The sequence below is a fragment of the Pelophylax lessonae genome (assembly GCF_965119305.1).
Source record: "Pelophylax lessonae genome assembly, chromosome: 9".
In the NCBI taxonomy this organism is placed as follows: domain Eukaryota; kingdom Metazoa; phylum Chordata; class Amphibia; order Anura; family Ranidae; genus Pelophylax; species Pelophylax lessonae.
The window spans coordinates 156,436,856-156,460,823 of record NC_138776.1 but is presented as its reverse complement, the minus strand read 5'-3'; the positions used below and the strand labels follow the sequence as shown (position 1 = coordinate 156,460,823).

The 23,968-nt window shown below is 47.0% G+C and overlaps 1 protein-coding gene across 4 annotated transcripts in view; it reads right to left on the bottom strand.

The window, feature by feature from the left end:
- Positions 1-11,553, bottom strand: part of USP54 (ubiquitin specific peptidase 54) — a 253,901-nt gene extending 242,348 nt beyond the window's left edge. For 2 of the 4 annotated variants that reach the window (XM_082267460.1, XM_082267465.1), the window contains exon 1: positions 11,266-11,552. The gene's annotated coding sequence lies outside the window, so the exon portion shown is untranslated. Of the gene's footprint in view, positions 1-11,265 lie in introns of all 4 variants that reach the window. The other 2 variants (XM_082267464.1, XM_082267463.1) reach the window with 2 other exon arrangements.
- Between the last annotated feature and the right edge of the window lie 12,415 nt (positions 11,554-23,968).

Genomic DNA, 23,968 nt, shown 5'->3' with positions numbered 1-23,968 from the left:
TTGAATGCTTTATTTGTGGGAGATTTATTTGTGGGAGATGACACTGAGGCGATCCGACTTCGAGGGGCGACCTGTGAAGTCGCGGTGCACAGTGACTTCGGCGCGACTTGCAGGGACTTCACATAATGGAAGTCTATGCAAGTCGCTCCCAGGTCGCCCCAAAGTAGTACAGGACCCTTTCTCTAAGTCGGAGCGACTTGTGTCGCTCCTATTAGAACGGGTCCTGTACTACTCAATGGCGAGCGACCGACCGCGACTTGTCAGGCTGACAAGTCGCGCTAGTCTGAATGGAGTCTTAGTGCCCATTCACACTACCGCGACTTGTCAGGCGACTGGTAAGCCTGACAAGTCGCGGTCCATGCAGTGCTACGGGAACCGTTCTAATAGGAGCGACTCAAGTCGCTCCGACTTAGAAAATAGTTCTTGTACTACTTCGGGGCGACATCGGAGTGACTTGCATTGACATTCATTATATGAAGTCCGTGCAAGTCGCGCCGAAGTCGCAGTGCACGGGACTTCACAGGTCGCCCCCGAAGTCGTGCCGCTGTAGTGTGAACCGGCACTTATAGTTCTCACTTGTTTTTGACATAGTCACACTTTAGGTGGGTTATCAGAATATAGTTACATAGTTACATAGTTAGTGAGGCTGAAAAAAGACACAAGTCCATCCAGTTCAACCTATGATGTGTGTGTGTGTTTGCTTTTAACCGTACATTGTATACCCCTGTATGTTGTGGTCTTTAAGGTGTCCATCCAATAGTTTTTTGAAACTATCAATGCTCCCCGCTGATACGACTGCTTGCAGAAGAGAATTCCACATCCTTACCGCTCTTACAGTGAAGAACCCCTTACGCACTTTAAGGTTAAACCGCCTTTTCTCAAGTTTTAGTGAGTGGCCACGTGTCTTATTGTATCTCCTTTCTCTGAATAGTTTGTTCCTTATGCTCGGGTCGCCAGTACAGTATTTGTACATTGATATCATATCCCCCCTCAATCGTCAATCGAGAATAGGTTCAGTGCTTGTAGTCTTTCCTCATAGCTGATGTCCTCCATTCCCCTAATTATTTTTGTTGCCCTTCTCTGGACTTTCTCCAGTTCCAGCACATCCTTCCTGAGGACCGGTGCCCAGAACTGGACAGCATACTCCAGATGTGGCCGGACCAGAGTCTTGTAGAGTGGAAGAATAATCTCTTTATTTCTGGAGTGAATCCCCTTTTTTATACAACCCAGTATTCTGTTGGCTTTGCTTGCGGCGGCTTGGCATTGCATGCCACTTCCAAGCCTGTTGTCTACCAGTACCCCCAGGTCCCTTTCCATCCTAGACTCACCCAGAGGTTCCCCCCCTAGTGAGTAGCTTGCTTTCTGGTTTCTGGCCCCCAAGTGCATTACTTTACATTTTTCTACATTAAATCTCATCTGCCATGTAGTTGCCCACCCCGTTATTTTGTTCAGGTCTGCTTGCAAGATTTCCACATCCTGCATAGAAGATATTGGCATGCTTAGTTTAGTATCATCTGCAAATACTGAGATTGTACTAGATATCCCCTCCTCTAGATCATTTATGAATAAATTAAACAGGATTGGTCCCAGGACCGAACCCTGGGGGACCCCACTTTCCACACCCGCCCAATCAGAGTACTCCCCATTAATCACCACCCTCTGGACTCTCCCCTGGAGCCAGTTCTCTATCCAGGTACTCACCTTATGGTCCATACCTATCTTCCTTAGTTTGTACAGTAAGCGTTTGTGGGGAACGGTGTCAAAGGCCTTTGCAAAGTCCAGATACACCACATCCACAGGCTTACCTTTATCTAAGTGGCCGCTCACTTCATCGTAGAAGGTTAATAGATTGGTTTGGCATGAACGATTTTTCATGAATCCATGCTGATTACTACTTACTAGTACTGCAGACTACTGATGTTAGGCTGACCGGCCTATAGTTACCCGGGATATATCTCGGCCCCTTTTTAAATATTGGTACCACGTTGGCTTTTTTCCAATCAGCTGGCACCATACCTGTCTGTAAACTATCCTTAAAGATCAAGAATAATGGTCTGGCAATCACCTGGCTGAGCTCATTAAGAACCCTTGGGTGCAAGCCATCCGGTCCCGGGGATTTATTTATGTTAAGTTTCTCTAGTTTAGCTCTAAGTCTATCCTCTGTTAGCCATGGCGGCACTTCCTGAGGTGTATTATTTAGTTCGGCCTTACAAGCGGGGTTCGTGTAGCCCCCCGATTCCTTTGTGAAGACTGAAGAAAATAAATTATTTAACACTTCCGCCTTTTCTCTGTCCTCAGTGGCCATTTTTCCTTTATCATCTTTTATGGGGCCAATGTGTTCTGGCCTCGCTTTCTTACTGTTTATATACTTAAAGAACTTCTTGGGGTTCTTTTTACTCTACTCCGCTATATGTCTCTCGTGTTCTATTTTAGCCGCCCTGATTTCGTCTTTACATTTCTTATTACACTCTTTGTAGTGCTTAAATGCTGCCAATGACCCCTCAGTCTTGTATTTTTTGATGGCCTTTTCTTTAGCTCTAATATACATTTTTATGTTGGAGTTTAGCCACCCAGGGTTTAGTTTTGCTCTTTTAAATTTATTTCCCTGTGGAATGCACTGGCCCACCCCCTTGTTAAGTATGCTCTTGAAGCACTCCCATTTTTCCTCCGTGTTCTTTGTTCCCAGGGTTCTATCCTATTTGATATTTTCTAGCAGCGAGCGCAGTTTAGGGAAATTGGCTCTTTTGAAATTCAGTGTCCTTATATTACCCTTGTGTTTCCTATTACTGTAATTAATACTGAAACCAATTGACCTATGGTCACTGTTCCCTAAGTTGTCCCGTATTTCTATATCTGTGAGCAGGTCTGTATTGTTGGTAATCAGTAGGTCAAGTACCGCATTGTTTCTTGTCGGTGCATTCACCATCTGACCCATGAAATTGTCCTGCAAAACATTTAGGAACTGTCGAGCCTTGGCTGAATGCGCGGTTCCTTCTGCCCAGTCTATATCAGGATAATTAAAGTCCCCCATTATAATGACATTTCCCATCCTTGCTGCCAATCCTATCTGTAACATGAGGTCTGCCTCACCCTCCTCCCTCTGGTTTGGGGGCCTATAGCATACGCCCAATATTACCTTCCCCACCGTGCCTTTCCTTTGAAGCTCTACCCATAGGGATTCTGCCTCGTCCATAGCTCCATTATTAATATCATCCCTCATATTTACCTGTACACTGTTCTTAATATACAAACATACCCCTCCCCCTTTTTTACCCTCTCTATCTCTGCGATAAAGGGAATACCCCTGAATGGTCGCCATCCAGTCATGAGAGCTGTCAAACCAAGTCTCAGTTATCCCCACAAAATCTAAGTCCTCCTCAAACATCAGCAGCTCCAGCTCTCCCATCTTGTTGGCCAGGCTTCTGGCATTGGTATATAAGCCTCGTAATTTTGATGTTTTTAGGCTGCTCTCTTGATTTTTCCCCGTACCCACCCTGGGTATAGGAGCTCCGAACACCCTACCGCTAATGCCCCCATTTCTGCCCTCTGAAACTTGCTTTCCACTGGCTAATTCTACAACTTTTTGGCCATCCTCGCACCCAGTACGGCTGCACCCACCCCATTTAGGTGCAATCCGTCCCTACCAAAGAGCCGGTGACCGACTGAGAAGTCGGCCCAGTTCTCCAGGAACCCGAAACCCTCCTTACTACACCAGCTCCTCAGCCACTCGTTAACTTCCCTAATCTCCCGCTGCCTCTCTGGTGTGGCTCGAGGTACAGGTAGTATTTCGGAAAATACTACCTTGGAGGTCCTAGTCCTCAACTTAGCGCCTAAGTCCCTGAAATCGTTTAGGACTCTCCGTCTTCCTCTGCCTATGTCATTGGTACCCACGTGTACCATGACAGCTGGGTCTTCCCCAGCCCCACCCAATAATCTGTTCACCCGATCCGCGATGTGCCGAACCCGAGCGCCCGGCTATAGTTGCTATAATTTATTTGCACAGTGGGATTGTTTCAAACAGTGTGGAAGGGTTCGTGTATTGTTTTTTCTGTTCAAATGCTCCTCTCTTGAACGGTGCGAGTGATGTTTTTTTTTTAGCGTCTAAAAACACCAATGTAAACGTGACCACATATGCCAACATAGAGGCGGCCTTTTTTTTTATATCCAGTGTGCATAATGCCCCGTACACACGTGCAGATCATCGGCCGAACGATCGGCCGTCTTTTGTCCCCGGGCTGTCGTGTCTGTTGAAAAGTGCAAAAGGCTGCACAAGAATTTTGTCCGCCGACTACAGCCGACTGCAGAAGTGATGTCATGTGATGGTTAACTTTCCGTGTGATTTTTTCTTTTCTGAGCATGCCCAGTCTTGCAAATCTGCTGTCTGTCGGCCGAATTCTGTATTGACTGGCGAACAATCGGCCGTTCTGGTGTCGGCATACAAAAATTTTAATGCTTGCACGACATATTCTGTTCGGCCGAAAGTGCGCTGTCGGCTGTCGGAAGCATCATACTAACAAGCCTACAATCGGTCGTCGGCCGAAGCTTTTCGGCCGACAATCTGCACGTGTGTACGGGCCTTAAGACCTAAAAGTTCTCTTTGGACATGGTCCATCGAGTAGGACACACAAATTACACTCAATCACAAAAAAGAACTGGACAAAACACACCAAAGCAGTTCTCAGAAGGTTAGTGACAACTGTGAAAATAGACACAATGGTACGTAGGCGTCGGTGTCGCTGAAAAAAAGAAAACTGAAATAATGGGCTAAAAAATAAATGGGGAAAATAAAATATTTCTCAGCACAACCAGTCACAAAATCAAGTCCAAGTAAAGCCCCATTGATAGTCTGTTGCCTGCCTCTCATATGTACATATATAGTATATGTAAGGAGCCCTTCCCTTAAGCACTCTGTAGTCTGACATAATGCACATGCAGTACAAACACAATGTGCTTGTTTAATAAAGCAACACAAAGTGTAATGATGATCTGATTGGCATAGCAACAAATGCAGTAAAGATAGCAACCATTGCCAGCCCCATGGCTATTGAGGGCACAGCTCTGAGTCAAGAACACTTGTTTTTCTCCTGGTAGCACCAACAGAAATCATGTAAGCTTACAGAGAACTTAACTGAGGAAAAAGAAACAGCGGTGTGCAAACTGCATTCACCCATAGCATCCAGCATGCTGACGGCTTCTGATTGGCTGCTACAATTATTTACAAAATTGTACATTCCCATCACTTTATTTAATAACACTAAGTGTGTTTTGGAGGAAACGTTATGTGTTCAGAATTGTAAGGGCGCTGTATGAAGCTTTTGTGCATTCCTCCCCTCCAAAATATTCTATCAGAAGCAACAATTATTTTCTGCCCCTTGTTGTGTTGGGTTCAGAAACCCGTAGTGACCAATAAGTTCTTCGAATATTTTCTGTGCTTTTAACATTACATTTTGAAACGAATGAACGTTTACAAAATAAAAACCACATACACTGTTAGTCCCCATTCACACTAGCGCGACTTGTCAGGCGCCTTGGTCGCCTGACAAGTCGCGGTGGGTCGCCTGCCATAGATTAGCACAGGACCCGTTCTAATAGGAGCGACACAAGTCGCTCCGACTTAGAAAAAGGGTCCTGTACTACTTTGGGGCGACCTGGAGGCGACCTGCATTGACTTCAATGATATGAAGTCCGTGCATGTCGCGCCGAGGTCGCTGTGTACCGCGACTTTACAGGTCGCCCCAGCAAGTAGCGTCGCCCCTGTCTGAATGGGGTCTTAGAAAATTATTCAAGAAAATGTTTCCCTCCTGCCTCGCAGAACTTTCTGACTGTAGTAGAAAACTAACGTTGAAGTAACGATTAGGAAATCTAATGATCATTCTTAAAACAAAAAAACTTACAATTAAATTCTACTAGTATAAACCCAGCTTTAGAAACATTTCCCACTGCTTTGTAGCAAAATCGGTCTAAAAACGCATGTGTTTTTTGCCACAACTGTGCTCTGCTTTAGATGAGTTTCTGGGGCATTTTTTGGTTGCCTGCACCTGTGAAAAAAATGATAAACTCAAATATGCACCCAAAATATGGTGCATTTTTTTGTGCGTTCTTTTAGGCCTGGTTCTCACACATTGGTAAAATGCAGGTCACTGCATGGACACATAGAAAACAATTGGTTTCTAGGTATCCTGTTCACATCACAATGCTGGTGTCATGTGCAGTGTGGAGTGTTAATAAGCTGTTTATGCACTTTGAGGCAACACAGGTAAATACATGTAAATGCACATCAAGGCAATGCAAACCTTTAGAGAAAAAAAAGCTCTTTATTATACAAGGGCCTGTGGCAATTTAACGCACATAAAAATGAATGTCGAAGCATATTAATACACACATCAACACACAAAAATGTATCCAATGCACATCAATTTTTTATGCTTTTGGCAGGTTTGACCCCCTTTATGTCCAGTACTATTTAGCACTGCACTACTTGAAGACCAGGCCTTTTCTGGCACTTTTTGTTTACAAGTTTAAATAAGTATTTTTTGCTGGAAAATTACTTATATAACCCCCAAACATTATATATATATATATATATATATATATATATATATATATATATATATATATATATATATATAATTTTTTTTTTTTTTTTTTTAGCGGAGACCCTAGGGAATAGAATGGCGATCATTGCAATTTTTATGTCATATCGTATTCAGGCAGTGGTTTTTCAACCACAATTTTTTGGGTAAAAAATTAATTTTAATAAATTAGGAAAAAAAATAAATATATACCCCAATTTTTTTTGTATAAAATGTGAAAGGTGTTACGCTGAGTAAATAGATACCCAACATGTCAAGCTTTAAAATAATGCAAAAAGTAGTCACTGCCTCCACCTATAACTGGTCTTCATGGTAAGGAGCACTGGAAGGGCGGACGCAGATCAAAAAATCTCTGACTGGAAATCTCTTCGTTTTTTTTGACAAGCTTTAAAATAGCCTATGTTCATGGAAGGACCACAAACTACGATACTTCTGGACCGGAAGCATTTACCCCCCTAATGGCCAGGCCATTTTTTGCGATACGGCACTGTGTTACTTTAACTGACAATTGTGCGGTCGTGCGACACTGTACCCTAATAAAATTTATGTCCCTTTTTTTTTTCCACAAATAGTGCTTTCTTTTAGTGGTATTTGATTACCTCTGCGTTTTTTATTTTTTGCGCTATAAACAAAAAAAAGCGACAATTTTGAAAAAAACAAACTATTTTTTACTTTCTGCTATACAACATTCCCAATTAAAAAAAAAATTAAAAATCTAATGTTTTCACAATTTTAGGCCAATTTGTATTCTGCTACATATTTCTGGTAAAAAAAAATCCCAATAAGTGTATATTGATTGGTTTGCACAAAAGTTATCGCGTCTACAAACTAGGGGAAAGATTTATGTCATTTTTATTTTTTTTTACTAGTAATGGCGGCGATCAGCAATCTTTAGCGCGACTGCGACATTGAAGCAGACAGATCGGACACCTGACATTTTTGACAGTTTTGGGGGGACCAGTGACATTACTACAGTAATCAGTGCTAAAAATATGCATTGTTACTGTACGCATGACACTGGCAGGGAAGGGGTTAACACTAGGGGCGATCAAAAGGTTAAATGTGTTCCTAGGGGGTGCTTTCTAACTGTGTGGGCGATGAGCTTGCTGAATGAACACAGAGAGACCTGTGTTCCTAAAAAATAGGAACACAGGATCCCAGTGTTCAGAACTGACAGAACAGCGATCGCGGTTGCCCGGCAGCAATCGCGGCCGCTGGACCTGCTGATCAACTTCCTGTGGTGGTCCTGCGAAGCAACGTACAGGTATGTCGTTTGGCGGGACAGACCCAAACAGGCGCCGTAAAACTACATTGGCTGGTCGGCAAGTGGTTAAAAATCTCCATAGGTGACACTTTAAATACCTTTACAGGTTAGAGATTTACAGAGCAGGTCTAGTGCTAGAATTATTGATCTGGCTCTAACGCTCACTACAAAACCCCACACCTGTGGGGCGCACACCGTTTACGTGTGTGCACTTGTTTCTGCGCGCGAGGGTGGTAGCACTTTAAAAAAAAAAAAATGTTTACACTGTCCCTTTAATTTTTTTTTGGATCACTTTTATTCCTGTAAACATCCCTTGTAATAGAAATCGGAATGACAGGTCCTCTTTATGGAGCGATCTGGGGTCAAAAGACCCCAAATCTCTCCTTTACTTTAAAAAGCAAAAAAATTGTTTACTTCCACCCTGGATTGAAAGTGACGTCCCGCCGGTCCTCCAAGGCCATAGAGGCAATCAAAAACTATCTAGTCATACACACACACATACACACACACACACACACACATATAGCAGCCAAAAATGCTAGGGGTGTTTTTCAAAGTGATTTCTCAGCAAAGCATGGAAACATGGATGGATGGGGAGTTTGCTTTGAATAATAAAAATTAATTAAATAGCTTTTTGGTTTGCGGTGCTCAGATAAGAGTGTAGTTCCGCTTTAGATGGCAATTGCAGTCATGCAACCCTGTACCCAAATGAAATTTATATTATTTTTCACACAAAAATAGCTTCTGCTTGGTGGTATTTGATCACCACTGGGTTTATTTATTATATTAAAAAAAAAAAACAGAAAATTTTGGAAAAAAACTATATTTTTTACTTTGTTATAAAACACATTCAATAAAAGCAAATATTTTCATAAATTTAGGCCACAATGTATTCTTCTACATGTCCTTGGTAAAAGATATCCCAAATGTATATTAAATTAGTTTGTGCAAACATTATAGAGTCTGCACACTATGGCATATTTAGTGGAATTTAAACAGCTATAGACGCGATACTGTCATGGCGATGATCAGCCACTTATAATGTGACTGTGATAGGGTGGAGAGCAATCTAGTGCTAACAGACACTGGCTGGAAGGGCCACTGACATGGACATCAACAGTGATCAGGTAAAATACTGTATTAATGACACTGGCTGGGGAGGGGTTAACATCAATGAGCAACCAAGGCGTTAACCGTGTGCCTAACAATGTGTAATGTGTGCTGTCTTTACTACCAGATCTGTCTGCTTTGCAGGGAGAAGAAACAGCCAGATCACTGATCTGTGGACAGGGCCATGAGTGTTTTGTAAACACAGGGCTCTGTGCTGTGATTGGCTGATCGCACATGACATACTGTAATGCCCCATACACACGTGCAGATTATCTGCAGACTTTTGTCTGCAGACTTACCAAAACCATATAATATGAGGTCAAACCTAAACACTTTCAATTTGTATGCAATCCGGCAGGCCCTTGCACTACATAGAAAAGGTAAGTCTGCAGACTAAAGTCTGCAGATAATCTGCACGTGTGTATGGGGCATTAGACCCCGTTCAGACAGGGGCGACACGACTTGGTGGGGCGACCTCGGCACGACTTGCACGGACTTCATATCATTGAAGTCAATGCAAGTCGCCTCCGGGTCGCCCCAAAGTAGTACAGGACCCTTTTTCTAAGTCGGAGCGACTTGTGTCGCTCCTATTAGAACGGGTCCTGTACTATTCAATGGTGAGCGACCGACCGCAACTTGTCAGGCGACCAAGTCGCGCTAGTGTGAATGGACCCTAAATGTGCTTTAGCATATGTTGACATGTTTTATGCAGGTTAAACTGCCATAGCTCCTTAAATATATAATTATATTCAAAATATATATTAATATGCGACATGTTAAAATGCATACATGTAGCATGTCAACACACCGGACATGACATCAGCGTTGTGGGGTTTACAGGACACACAGAATATAATTGTCGTCTATGCGGTAATATGCGGGGTGCTGCGTGATATGTGAACAGGACACACAGAAAACAATGGTCATCTATGCATCCGTGCCGTGGGGTAAGACACAGGGTGCTGCGCTATGTGTGAACAGGGCACACACAAAACAATTGTGGCCTATGCGTCCGTGCGGTGAGATGCGGGGCGCTGTGCTACTTGTGAACAGAACACACAGAAAACAATTGTGGTCTATGCGTCGGTGCGGTGAGACACGGGCGCTGCGCTACGTGTGAACAGGACACACAGAAAACAATTGTGGTCTATGCGTCGGTGCGGTGAGACACGGGCGCTGCGCTACGTGTGAACAGGACACACAGAAAACAATTGTGGTCTATGCGTCGGTGCGGTGAGATGCGGCCGCTGCGCTACGTGTGAACAGGACACACAGAAAACAATTGTGGTCTATGCGTCGGTGCGGTGAGACACGGGCGCTGCGCTACGTGTGAACAGGACACACAGAAAACAATTGTGGCCTATGCCTCGGTGCGGTGAGACACGGGCGCTGCGCTACGTGTGAACAGGACACACAGAAAACAATTGTCGTCTCTGCGTCCAAGCGGTGCAGTGAGACGCGGGGCGCTGCGCTATGTGTGAACAGGACACACAGAAAACAATTGTGGCCTATGCCTCGGTGCGGTGAGACACGGGCGCTGCGCTACGTGTGAACAGGACACACAGAAAACAATTGTCGTCTCTGCGTCCAAGCGGTGCAGTGAGACGCGGGGCGCTGCGCTATGTGTGAACAGGACACACAGAAAACAATTGTGGCCTATGCCTCGGTGCGGTGAGACACGGGCGCTGCGCTACGTGTGAACAGGACACACAGAAAACAATTGTCGTCTCTGCGTCCAAGCGGTGCAGTGAGACGCGGGGCGCTGCGCTATGTGTGAACAGGACACACAGAAAACAATTGTGGCCTATGCCTCGGTGCGGTGAGACACGGGCGCTGCGCTACGTGTGAACAGGACACACAGAAAACAATTGTCGTCTCTGCGTCCAAGCGGTGCAGTGAGACGCGGGGCGCTGCGCTATGTGTGAACAGGACACACAGAAAACAATTGTGGTCTATGCGCCTGTGCGGTGAGACGCGGGGCACTGCGCTACGTGTGAACAGGGCCACATACTGCTGGAAATGCAGTGGCCATGGCCAATGTTAAGCACATACACAGCCCATCTCCCAGCAATGGAGGCCCCCACGATGAGTCCATAGGAAGGCCTGCACACACACAAGTCCTGAGGTGCTGTAGGTAGGAGCAGGGATGTGATGGGGAAGTTGATGAGGCGGGCACGCCGTACATCCTCCTGTGAGTGAGGGGAGCAGGCCATGGATGTGTGCACGGTGTGTGTCCTCCACCCGCCCGCCGTGTGTCACCTTCACCCCCTCCCTCCCTGCCCCGGCCTCGGTACTCACACTGCACCCCGCACCCTGGACCATCTCCCGCTCATCCTCCCATCTGCAGGCCAGCAATCAGTGCAATCTCTGCATCCGTCCGCTCTGTCTCTTCCCTCCCGGGCAGCTCTCGTTACAGAGATGACATCATCCCTTCAGACATGCACCTGATTCTCAGGATGCGGCCCCTCCTCCCACACACAGGTCATTGTTTTCCTTAAAGGGACTGCTCGGGATTCAGGCTGCTGCTGCAATCTCCTCCTCGGCGGCGGGAGAGCGTCTTCCTTCCCCTCACTGAGAGCTGCGGCCAATACACGTTCCTGGCCCGGATTGTGACTGGGAAGCTGAGGGCTGCAGCCTGGGAGGACCCGCTTGTTGGGGCTATGGGCTCTGCTAGGAGAACGGTGCTCTATGGAGCCTGCTTCACTCTCTGCATGGTGGGGGGCTGGAGCTTCACTGAGGGAGCACCGGAGTATATAGGGGGCTCTGCTAGGAGGAAAGTGGGGAGCACTCACTGGAGTTTCAGCATAGGAATGGGCTGAGCTTACTGGGAGTCACATCAACACTGCTCCATGTATTGCATGGAAACGGAGTATAGTTCTCACCTGAATCTTGCACTCTCCTGACCCCTGCGCTCTGTCCAATACACACCCCTAAACCCTGCGCTCTGTCCAATACACACCCCTAACCCCTGCGCTCTGTACAATAAACACCCCTAACCCCTGCGCTCTATCCAATACACACCCCTAATCTCTGCGCTCTATCCAATACACACCCCTAATCTCTGCGCTCTATCCAATACACACCCCTAACCCCTGCGCTCTGTCCAATACACACCCCTAACCCCTGCGCTCTGTCCAATACACACCCCTAAGCCCTGCGCTCTGTCCAATACACACCCCTAAGCCCTGCGCTCTGTCCAATAAACACCACTAACCACTGCGCTCTATCCGTTACATGCTCCTGACCCCCTGTGCTCTGTCCATTACATGCTCCTGATCCCCTGCTCTCTGTCCATTACATGCTCCTGACCCCCTGCGCTCTGTCTGTTACATGCTCCTGACCCCCTGTGCTCTGTTCGTTACATGCCACTGACCCCTGCTCTCTGTCCGTTACATGCCCCTGACCCCTGCGCTCTGTCCGTTACATGCCCCTGACCCCTGCGCTCTGTCCGTTACATGCCCCTGATCCCTGCGCTCTGTCCGTTACATGCCCCTGACCCCTGCGCTCTGTCCGTTACATGCCCTTGACCCCTGCGCTCTGTCCGTTACATGCCCCTGACCCCTGCGCTCTGTCCGTTACATGCCCCTGACCCCGGCGCTCTGTCCGTTACATGCCCCTGACCCCGGCGCTCTGTCCGTTACATGCCCCTGACCCCGGCGCTCTGTCCGTTACATGCCCCTGACCCCGGCGCTCTGTCCGTTACATGCCCCTGACCCCGGCGCTCTGTCCGTTACATGCCCCTGACCCCTGCGCTATGTCCGTTACATGCCCCTGACCCCTGCGCTATGTCCGTTACATGCCCCTGACCCCTGCGCTCTGTCCGTTACATGCCCCTGACCCCTGCGCTCTGTCCGTTACATGCCCCTGACCCCGGTGCTCTGTCCGTTACATGCCCCTGACCCCGGTGCTCTGTCCGTTACATGCCCCTGACCCCGGCGCTCTGTCCGTTACATGCCCCTGACCCCGGTGCTCTGTCCGTTACATGCTCCTGACCCCTGCGCTCTGTCCGTTACATGCTCCTGACCCCTGCGCTCTGTTTGTTACAACCTTTGTGTGAATTAAAAAATCTGCAAGAAGAGGTTTTTTTTTTTTGTTTTTTTTTTTATTGCAGAAGAGACATTCTGGGGAATTCATAAGGCGTGTCTCTGTGTCTCAGTGGGACTCTGCATGAGAAATGTCAGTGCTTGAAACAGCTACATGGTTTTGGGACAAGCGCTGACATTTATAATTCCAATGCACACTGAGGCCGGGTGGTCCTATACGGACACTCCATTGTTAGGCTAGGTTCAGACTAGTGATCGACCGATATCGGTTTTTCGTTGCCGATACCGATATTTTGACGATCGCACATCGTTATTGGCCGATATTGGCTGATATTTTCACACATGTAAAAGTTTGCAAACAAAACACAAATTTCGACACAAATCTCTTAGGCCCCGTTCACATACAAGCGACGCTACTTCGCACCGCGACCTCGGAGGTCGCGGTGCGAGCAGCGCGCCACGACCTCGGAGCGGCCGCCACGGACTTCATAACATTGAAGTCTATGGCGGTTGCCTCCAGGTCGCCCCAAAGAAGCTCCGGACCCTTTTTCTAAGTCGGAGCGACTTGTGTCGCTCCTATTAGAATGGGTCCGCAGCTTCCCTATGGGAGGCGACCTGTGAGGCGACCAGGTCGCCTCACAGGTCGCCTTAGTGTGAACGGGGACTTAATAAACATGTTAATTTTTAACATTCTTCACACCTTAACTGCATGAAAACTGATAGGAAAAGTGCACTTGCAGGGACATTTGCATTTCACATCATCTGATTGTGCATTAATGCATAATAAAATGCTGCAGTAGTGGACTCACTCTCTGCAATATTTTTAATTCACTACTACAGTGCAGTGAGTGCAAAACTGCTAGAAAAAAAAGCTAGACAACAACAGCTACACAATAAATACACATACACGGTGTCTTGGAATGGAGTGAGTGAAGGACTACCTCTGCAGTAAGGCACTCACTGCAACTACTGCAGTGTGCAGTCAGTGCAAAACTGCTTGAAAAAGAGCAAGGCAACAGCTACACATGTCACAGTGGATTGGACTGGAGTCAGCGAAGGACTACCTCTGCAGTATGCCACTCACTGCTACTAGTGCAGTCAGTGCAATACTGCTAGAAAAAAAGGAAGGTAACAGCTACACAGTGGATTGAACTGTAGTCAGTGGACTACCGCTGCAGTAGGGCACTCACTCACTGCAATAAAGTAGTGATTTAAAATTATTGCAGCAGTGAGTGGCATTCTACTGCAGCAGTAGTCCACTGGCACTGACTCTAATCCACTGTCTACTTTTTTTTCTAGCAGTTATGCACTGACTGCAGCTCAGTGCAGTCAGTGCAAAACTACTAGAAAAACATAGATAGACACAAGCTAGACAGTGGATTGTACAGACTCAGTGGACACTACTACTGCTACACCTTAAAATCAATACTCCCAGTTAAGTAGAACAATATTATAGTGCAGAAAGCATAACATTTCAGCATGTTCTTTGGCCCATGGCTACATTTCTATGGGAGAGCTAGGTGACCAGTCAAGGAATAAAGTCTTTGCCTTAGTGGCTGGTGCATAGGAGGCTTGCTGTATTCTGACACTATTGGAAGGATTGATGACTGCGTTGTTTGACCTGCTGGTAAAACGGTTCAAACCTTGAGGTGAGTGCATATGTGTGCTTTTGGTGAAGGGAATACTCACTGATTGAATCCTGTGTGATCGGCCTTTCCAGCACCTTATGCCTATGTGCCTCAAATGGTCTTCTGGGACTTTTATCTATATCTTATTGACAGTTCCTATACCCAGGGCCATCTTTCTGAATGGGCACGCTGGGCAGTTGCCCAGGGGCCCCACTTGCCCTGGGGCCTCAGGCAGGGTGGCAATTTCCCCCAATCTGATCCCCCCCCCCCCAGTTTAATTTACCTGGTGGCGGGGCCCCCAGACCTGTTTGTTCCCCCGCCCGCCGCTTTAGAAAGACAGAAAGAGTAAGTACTAACTTATTTTATTTGCAGAAATTTATATTGTCTTTGTATTTTCAGAAAGCCAAAAGATCTGCATGTCACTTTCATTTTGTATACAATTTATGCCCAAATTAATAAGGATATCAGTGCATTTTATTTTTGTCGTTTTTTTAAAAAATATTTACCCATTTTCTTAGCCTTTTTTTTTATTTATTTATTTATTAAATTTTTATAGCCTTTTTTTTTAATTATTTATTTTTTATTAATTTAATGTTTAAACATTGATTTTGTTGGAGGTACCAATAAATATATCCTTAGCGATAATTTGCATTTTTATTCTCATGGGTGATTGTGTAGGCGGGGCCCCAGTGCACAGCATTGCCCGGGGGCCTATAATGCTCTTAAGATGGCACTGCCTATACCTCTGTTTTAATTATTGTTGCTATTGCAATTTGTTTATGCTTTATCTGATTTGCGCTGCACCTCTTTTTTGCATTTATTTCAGCATGTTCACCAGTAAAACGGCTTCTTTTCTTTTCATAAATTGCTGCCACTTCACTTAAAACACACTCACTTGGTACTGAGGAAGGAGGAGCAGAAAGGTATCTTCTAGCATGAGAAGCAAGTCTTTTGTAGCGTGCCTCATTTTCTTTCCACCACTGAAGAGGATCACGTCTTCTGTCAATTACTGGTTATTTCAAATAGAGATGAAGTTCATCATCCAGGCTCATTTTTGCCGATTCTGAGGAATCCTCTGCATGAGGCCCAAATAAAACGCTGAACATTGCATCTTTTTGACCACAATGAATTTTCTCTTCTGTCCGTCGTCTTTTGGGACATTTTTCTCCTGCATCCTGCTCTTCCACATCAGAAACCTTCTCTTCTTGTCCTTGACTTTTCTTTTCGTCAGGAGGAACCTCCTGCACCTTCTGTTGAATATCTTCTGTCAGCCATTGCTTTGCCTTGGCCAATACATCATCAAAACAGAAAGGATGGTTCTTGTATCGAGGATCCAAAAGACATGCAAGCACAACATTTTTATTCTCCTCATGCTTCTCAAACCTTTTGGCGAGGCTGTCCCTCATCGCCTGCCTACATGCTTTGATGCCACATGTGTTGGTTCCTTCATTCTGTTGAAGAAGCATCTTCAGGACTCTCACACATGGGATCACAGAGGAAACAGATGAGTCATAATGACTCACCTCCAGTGTCACTTCCTCAATGGGTACAAGCGTCTCTATAATGTTGCCTACTATGTCCCACTGATCTGCAGTAGGACAAGAATGTCCTCCAAGTCCATATTCACCAGAATATATAGTGAGAGCTCGCTTCTGCTCCAGCATCCTTTGTAACATGTGTAGCGTTGAGTTCCATCGTGTTGGAACAGCCTGTATCAGGTTGTTTTTGGGTAGGCCAAGGTCTTTCTGAATGCACCTCAGTCGCTGCATGGCAAGAACAGAATGGTGGAAATGGCCTGTGCACTTCTTCAGCATGGTAATAATGTTCAGCAAAGCTTTCTGGTTTGACAGACCATCATTTACCACCAGTTGGAGGGTGTGTGCCATGCAACTGAGGTCTGACACTTCAGCAAGTCCCATACCTTTAACAATGTTCGCTCCACTGTCTCGCAGCATAAGCATCACTCGGTCTTTGCTGATTCCCCATTCTTCTAGCATGCCTAGAAACATTTCTTTAATGTACTCCCCAGTGTGGGATCCTTGCATCACTTTTGTATTCAACACCAAATGCCTTCTTGTCCATCCGCTGTCAATGAAGTGGCATGTAAGACTCATTCGTGATTCTGTTTGTCCTGACCAGCAGTTAGCATGAATGAGAGTGAGTTGCCAGCATTCTCTGGTTGCAGCATAGTCTTTACTTTGTCAACGACCTTTTGGTGAATTTTTTGCAGCATTTCAGTTTGATAAAATGTGTCACTCTTCAGTGTGTACCTTGGGTCAACTATGGACATCAACCACTTAAATCCAGAGTCGGACACTATTGTAAATGGCTGGTTATCAGTCACCATCATCTCTGTGATTACTCTGTCCAGCAGTTGGGATCTTCCATCAGATTTTAGCCACCTTTTTTCTGAAACATATCTGTTATTGTTGCCTGGGATAGGGATGATTCACCATGTGATTCATTTTGTTTTTTTTCTGTGCTGCATTATACAATTCAACATGATGAACTCTTAGATGGGCCCAAAGATTAGACATATTTTTGGTTTTTGCAGTTATTGATCCTATGTTCACATTGTTTTTGCAAGTGTTGCACAGTGCTGCTGATTTTCCTGGAGATGGAGAAGAGAAATAGTCCCAAACCACACTTTTAATTTTTCTATCTCCATCCATCTCCATTGAAACAAGAAAGAGTCAGACACTAATATAGGCTTAAACAAAATGGCTGGCTGGCACCCTGTGGTGGGTGGCTGTCTGGCTGGCTGGCACCCTGTGGTGGGTGGCTGTCTGGCTGGCTGGCACCCTGTGGTGGTGGGTGGCTGTCTGGCTGGCACCCTGTGGTGGTGGGTGGCTGTCTGGCTGGCACCCTGTGGTGGGTGGCTGTCTGGCTGGCACCCTGTGGTGGGTGGCTGTCTGGCTGGCACCCTGTGGTGGGTGGCTGTCTGGCTGGCACCCTGTTGTGGCTGGCACCTTGTGGTGGGTGGCTGGCTGGCACCCTGTGGTTAGTGGCTGGCACCCTGTGGGGGGTGACTGGCTGGCACCCTGTAGTGGGTAGGTGGCTGGCTGGCTATCACCCTGTGGTGAGAGGCTGGCTGGCACCCTGTGGTGGTGGGTGGCTGGCTGGCATCCTGTGGTGGGTGGATGGCTGGCTGGCACCCTGTGGTAGTGGGTAGGTGGCTGGCTGGCACCCTGTGGTGGGTGGCTGTCTGGCTGGCTGGCACCCTGTGGTGGGTGGCTGTCTGGCTGGCACCCTGTGGTGGCTGGCTAGTACCCTGTGGTGGGTGGCTGGCTGGCACCCTGTGGTGGGTGGGTGGCTGGCTGGCACCCTTTGGTGACTGGCTGGCTGGCAGTGGCACCCTGTGGTGGCTGGCTGGCACCGCTTTGATGGTTGGCTGGCACCCTTTCGTGGCTAGCTGGCACCGGGTGGGTGGATGGGTGGCTGGCACCCTTTGGTGGCTGGCTGGCTGGCAGCCTGTGTGGTGGCGGGCCTGACACATACAGGCCGAGGGCCTGCGGCTGGATATCTTGTACAGTCAGGACTCAGGCAGGGCATGTGGCTGGCTGGTACACAGTGGGTGTGTGGGACTGGGTTGCTGGCTGGCACCGGGAAGCTGTGGGTGGTGGGTGCCCGTGGCGGCTGTGTTACAGATACAGAATGTGTGTCAGACTGTTGGTCACTGTTATCACTTATCACTCACAGAACAGATACAGAACGTGTTTCAGACTGTTGGTCACTGTTCACTAACAAGATGTAGAAGAACTCACTGTCCTGACCAACCGCCTGTGCAGCATGCAGACTCCAGTGTGGCCACAGCGGGTAAAAGACACTGTAATGAGGCTGAGGGAGGCGGCCTAAGAGCTGCCCAGTGCGCGGAGGCTCGGGGCGCAACATACGCCATGACGTCATGAAAATATCGGCAATATCGGTAAATCCAAAGGCCAATTCCGATATATCGGGGAAAGTGCATATCAGCCCCTGATATATATCGGTGTTGCCAATACTCGGTCGATCTCTAGTTTAGACTCTTGATACGCAGAGAAACATGCTGCCATTTGGCAGATGTGCGGTGGCTCCATTAATTTTTATTGGCTCCCCACACATCTGTGAATGTGCAAGTTTTCACATGTGCTAAACTGCAGGATGCCATAGCACTGTGCGGTTCAGTGCGGCACATTTTTGGGAAAGAGTCAGGGACTTTTTACTGTGTTAAAATGAATACGGCCCTACACACAACGCGATTGGTCGCACCTGTAGAGTCCCCTTCCCGCTGCTGTAGCTGTCACACAGACAGTGCAGCAGGCAAGGAGTTTTGTAGCTGAGTTGGCAGAGCCTGACGGGGATTCAAAGACACCAGTTCATTATCAGGTCTTTTCTCCTTGTGATTGACAGGAGGCAGTGGGTTTTTTACATTGCCAGAAGATAGCCTGCTATTAACTATGGAATCTGTCCTTCAAAAGGAGAGAGTGGACCTGATGGGGAACTAGTCCCTCAGCTTCCTCATCAGGTTTGGCCTACTGTCAGCATCCCTGATTGCTAGAAGCCTGTCAGGTATGAAATTGACAGTATCATTGACAGCCAATAACAGGTGGGAAGGGGAGGGATTAGCTACACAGCATACATAGACAGGCACTCAGCTTGTCTCTGTACACCAACCTCCAATTCCATTATCTATGAACTGGAGGTTATTTATTTTTTAATTTGGTGCAGCCAAAGCACCACTTTGTAAAAGTGCCTCTATTGAGAACTACCTGAGTCTGATGCAGATTATAGTAGATCTACCAAAACTGGTGGCAGGGCTCTTTAAAGGGCCATACCACCAGAGAAGTGGCACAACTGCTTAATTTAATTTTTCCCATTGTGTCTTTTTTTGCTATAAAGTATTCCTTACTTTCCTCCACGCAAACATCTGTACAAGTAGAGCTTAGTGTACAATCTCAGCATCTGATGGGTGCCACAATGAATGAACTCCAGAGTTACCTCATCCTGGCCAGGCCAATCAAGATGGTCAAGATTCCAAACCCCAGAGGCATTTAATAAGAAAATGTCAGTGATGGCTGATTGTCAGTGACTGTAGCCAAGCAGCTGTTTGGTGGACTGCTTTTTGGGAAGGGGCAGAGCAGCAGCGTGCAGACAGGTGCAGTCTGCTGTCTCCACCACAGGTGGTGCTCAACTGTAGTGGCAATGCAAAGAGAGAGGAAGTCATGAAGAACATGGTTCCTTTATTGTTTCCTGAGTCACTGGGGCAGTGATCCAATTGGATGCTGGCCACCCATGTGACTTTGGTGGCCATCTTGGCTGTGGAAGACTCTGGCCCCTGGGTTCGGCACGCATTCGCGTTTAGGTCGTGTAGGGACAGGTTACCCATCTGTCAGGGACAGTATTAGCAGCAGGGAAAGGTTTCAGACCAGGAGGGAAAGCTTAGGGCTCACAATTGCTTGGACATCTTCCCATTTTGGTATGAGACAGCTAGGCCGCATTCTGCCCCTCCAGACAGACGCTGTCAGTTTTGATGATACCTGCTCTGAAACACGCTGTTGGTATTCTTGAGTGCTTCCCGGTTGGGCCCTCTCCCACCAGATTTGTTGTGAACTGTTACTATACTACAATACAAGTTCTACTAATTGCATCTGGACTGTGTGTGAGTTATTACCGCTGCATCACACTGCACCCACCCACAAGCTGCCCCAGGTATAGTGTTGTTATGGGGAGGAGGAGGCGTTGCTTGGCGAACCATGTCCTCCTTAGGCTTACTGGCTACCTCTGCAGCACCGCCAAACCGGATTTCACTGTGCACCCACAATTTTGAAATATCAACTGACTAGCAAAAGGACTCCAATGCAAGGAGCGTTCTTGCACTTGCTCAGCATGTGGCCATAACCACTAGCAGGATCTTCAGAAGTTACTTTTATGGGGACTGCATTGTTTTTATTTCTACGTGTGTGTTGGGAGGTGCAATGTTTGTATATGTGAGGAAGAGGGCCCTACATTGTTTGTATGCGTGAGGGGGCAGGGGGGCTGCGTTGTTTGTATGCTTTTGGGAGTAGGGGGGCTGCATTGTATGTATGTGTGTAATAGTGAAGGCGACTGCATTGTATGTATGAGGTAGTGGACCTGCCTTGTTTGTATGTATGCATGAGAGGAGGGGGTTCTGTATTGTAAGTGTGAGGAGGTTGAGGGGGCTGCTTTGTTTGTATATAGGAGGTGGACGGGGGCGGCCTGCAATGTATGTGTGAGAAGGTTAGTGTCGCTGCATTGTTGTGTGTAGAGGGTGGGGGTTAGAGTGCTGCATTCTATGTGAGTGTAAGAAGGGGTGAGTGCATTGTTTGTATTCCTGAGCAGGGGGGCTGTATTGTATGTATGTGTGGGGTAGTCAGGGGGCTACACTGTATGTGAGTGTGTGTAGGTGGGCGCAGGTGAGTAGTAGTAGGAGGAGGGTACATTAACAAGCACTGGATGGTGACTTTGGGGGATTGCGTTTGGAGGGAGAATTTTATTGACAAGTGGTGGAGTACAGAGGGGAAGGGTAGATGAGGGATTGCAGCGGTGAATGATGGGCAGTTGACGTAGAGGTCCATAAGTAAACAACATAAGGTGTAGGGAAGAGGGCAGAAGTGGGTGGTGGATAGTGATTTTGGGAGGGGATGATTTGAAAGAAAGAATTTTGAGTGTGTGTGTTGTGGGGGTTGAAAGGGGGCTGTTTGAAGTAAGGTAGGTTCCTTATTCTGGGAGAGGAGCTTTATTGGGCAGATATTTTCTTGAATACCATCACTCTGTACTGTGTATTAAAAGATAAGTTAGACTTTTCAGAAAAAATAATAAATGCACATTTTTTTGCAGGCAAAAAATGTTTCCTTTTTTTATTTTTTGTTGCAGGAGCCTATAAAGCATTGCAACAGCGATCGCTGATGCCATGCAGGTCTCCTGTAGACCTGTCAGTGTTATTGCTTCCTCATACCTAGTAAGAGGAAGCCGATACATGCTGACAGGAAGAATGAATGAACTACCACAGTGCTCACAGCGCCGTGGTAGTTCATTAAAAACTACAAGCCAACAGCCGCAAAGGCTGCTGTACCTTGTAGTTTTCCATTCGCAGAGCGCTGTGAATAAGTGACGTGGCCAGGTGGGCGGAGCCCTGCACAGCCACGTTTTTTCTTTAATTTTGACAGCTAGCGGGTGGAGAAGAAACCCCACTAGCTGGCACAGTGGGGATCGGGGAGGTGCGGGTGGCTGGTGCATTCATAACATGTTGCACCCTGAATATGGGTGTAACATCATGTAACATAACATGTTATGAAAGGTGGACTTATCCTTTAAGTAATCCTCACCTCTGTATGCTGAGTTCACATTACATACCACACTTTGTACATCATATACAGTACTCCTAATCCTTGCACTCTGTATGCAGAGGGTTTTTTTTTGTTTTTAATTGGTTGCTTTTTCCTTTATTTTTAAGCTGTGCAAAATGAATAGGAATTGGACGGTTCTGGTAGTGTTAAATCTTAATGTGACGGTACTAACCGTCACTATGAGTGAAAGACAGATAAGTAATTGTTTGGATTGCTTAAATATTTGTCAGCAAAATCTTCATATAGAAATATGAAGATTTAATACCACCTTACACAGTGTATTCCATGCTTGGCTGTGAGAGAGACACAAAGACTTTCATTCGCAGACTTCCCTATTGTTTGTGTATTGGGAAGGAATGTGTATTGTGATGAAGTTTACCTGTCTGTTCCATTGTTACATGTTAATGACCTCACATTGTTCTGTCTCATTACACATAACAGTCCTTCTAGTCAAGCTATCGGACCAATCCCTGCTGACTCATTTTCAAGTCCTCATTTGCATGGCTAAGGAGGACCTGAAGGAGGACTACATGTAATTTACAATTGACCAATAGGAAAACGGTTGTTGGGGGCGGGATGTTCCAAATTCTGTATAAAAGTGTGTTGTGTACTTCCAATAAATGTCTTCCTGTTTGAACTTACATACAGCCTGCCTGGTGTTTGTTCTAATGGATTCCGAACGGCACATAGCTGTAGTTCGGATCCCGGAGCCTTGGATGAGCGAACCATCAGACATTGCGATCTGCAAGCTGACTCACTAGTAGCAGAAGAGTGTCGGGAGAGCAGAAGCGAGCGAGCAAGGGTCTTGTTACATTGGTTGGCAGCGGTGGGATTTGCTCTCCAGTTACTGGGACACTCCAAACCACCACAGTCAATGACCAGCTATGCAGCATGCAGGAGAGCCACGCTGAAAGACTTACCTGAGAGCCGTGGAGGGATCGGTGGGACAAAGAACAAGGCCACCCTGATCAGTGAGCTAGCCGAGATGGATCAGAGGGATGGTGATGCAGGACCCCGGTCAGTTGAAGACTTGTTTCAGCAACGAGTTTGAGAGCGGTTGGCATTATATGGTGCTAACCCATCAGAGACCGCCATACAGAATGCCATTAGAGACATCCAGCTGCAGGATGAGCGACAAGAGAAAGAACTAGAAGGACAAGAGAGAGAATGAGAGCGGCAACATGAGCAGAGAATGGCAGAAATACGGCAATCCGAAAAAACGCCTAAAGATGCAGCATCCCCATATGGGGAGGAGTTTCTCTGGAGGTTGCAGCAACACTTGGTCCAACAGGATGGGCCTGTATCAGAGGAAGCCATACTGGACTGGAGAGATTTCACTCGAAAGGAAATGTGGTATGAGGCTTTAGAGGATGTGCAGTGGAGGCGGAGAGAGAACCTTCCCAGCGAATAACAGCGGTTCCAGGTATACGTTGCCCTGCGGTTACCTTTCCTAGGAGAGCATTTCCTGGATGAGTGGGTGACGGAGCTGTGGAACCTGATTTGGAAGGAGTTGTGGCTGGATGAAGCGTACCGGGCACTAAAGTGGTACGCCACCCGGCACGACCACTGGATGGCTGACGACAATATTCCGGAAGGTGAGGACTATAGTGGCCCGGGCTTGCTGTGGGAGGCCTTTGAGGAGAGGGACTTTGGATGTCCAATAGAGTTTCGGCGCTGGGAAATCCAGGACACCAGGGAAGCCCTACTGGGTCTCCCCAAAGCGGATGACTTGGGGTCAGACCTGATTCATGTGGTCAGAATGGAGTGGGAACTGGAGCAGGACTACCAACGCCTGCTCTGCTCCATTCCACCCCAATCTACCCTGCAAGCAGAGCCGGAGTCCTGGGTGGCAGATCCAGACCCACAACCCTTCAGTTGGAGAGAAAGTACAGACTGGGGATACTGTGAAGACCCACCGATGGCAGGTTCTGGGGGTAGTAATCGCCAACCCCAACCCAGCAGAAGAGCTGGCAACAGGGCAGAG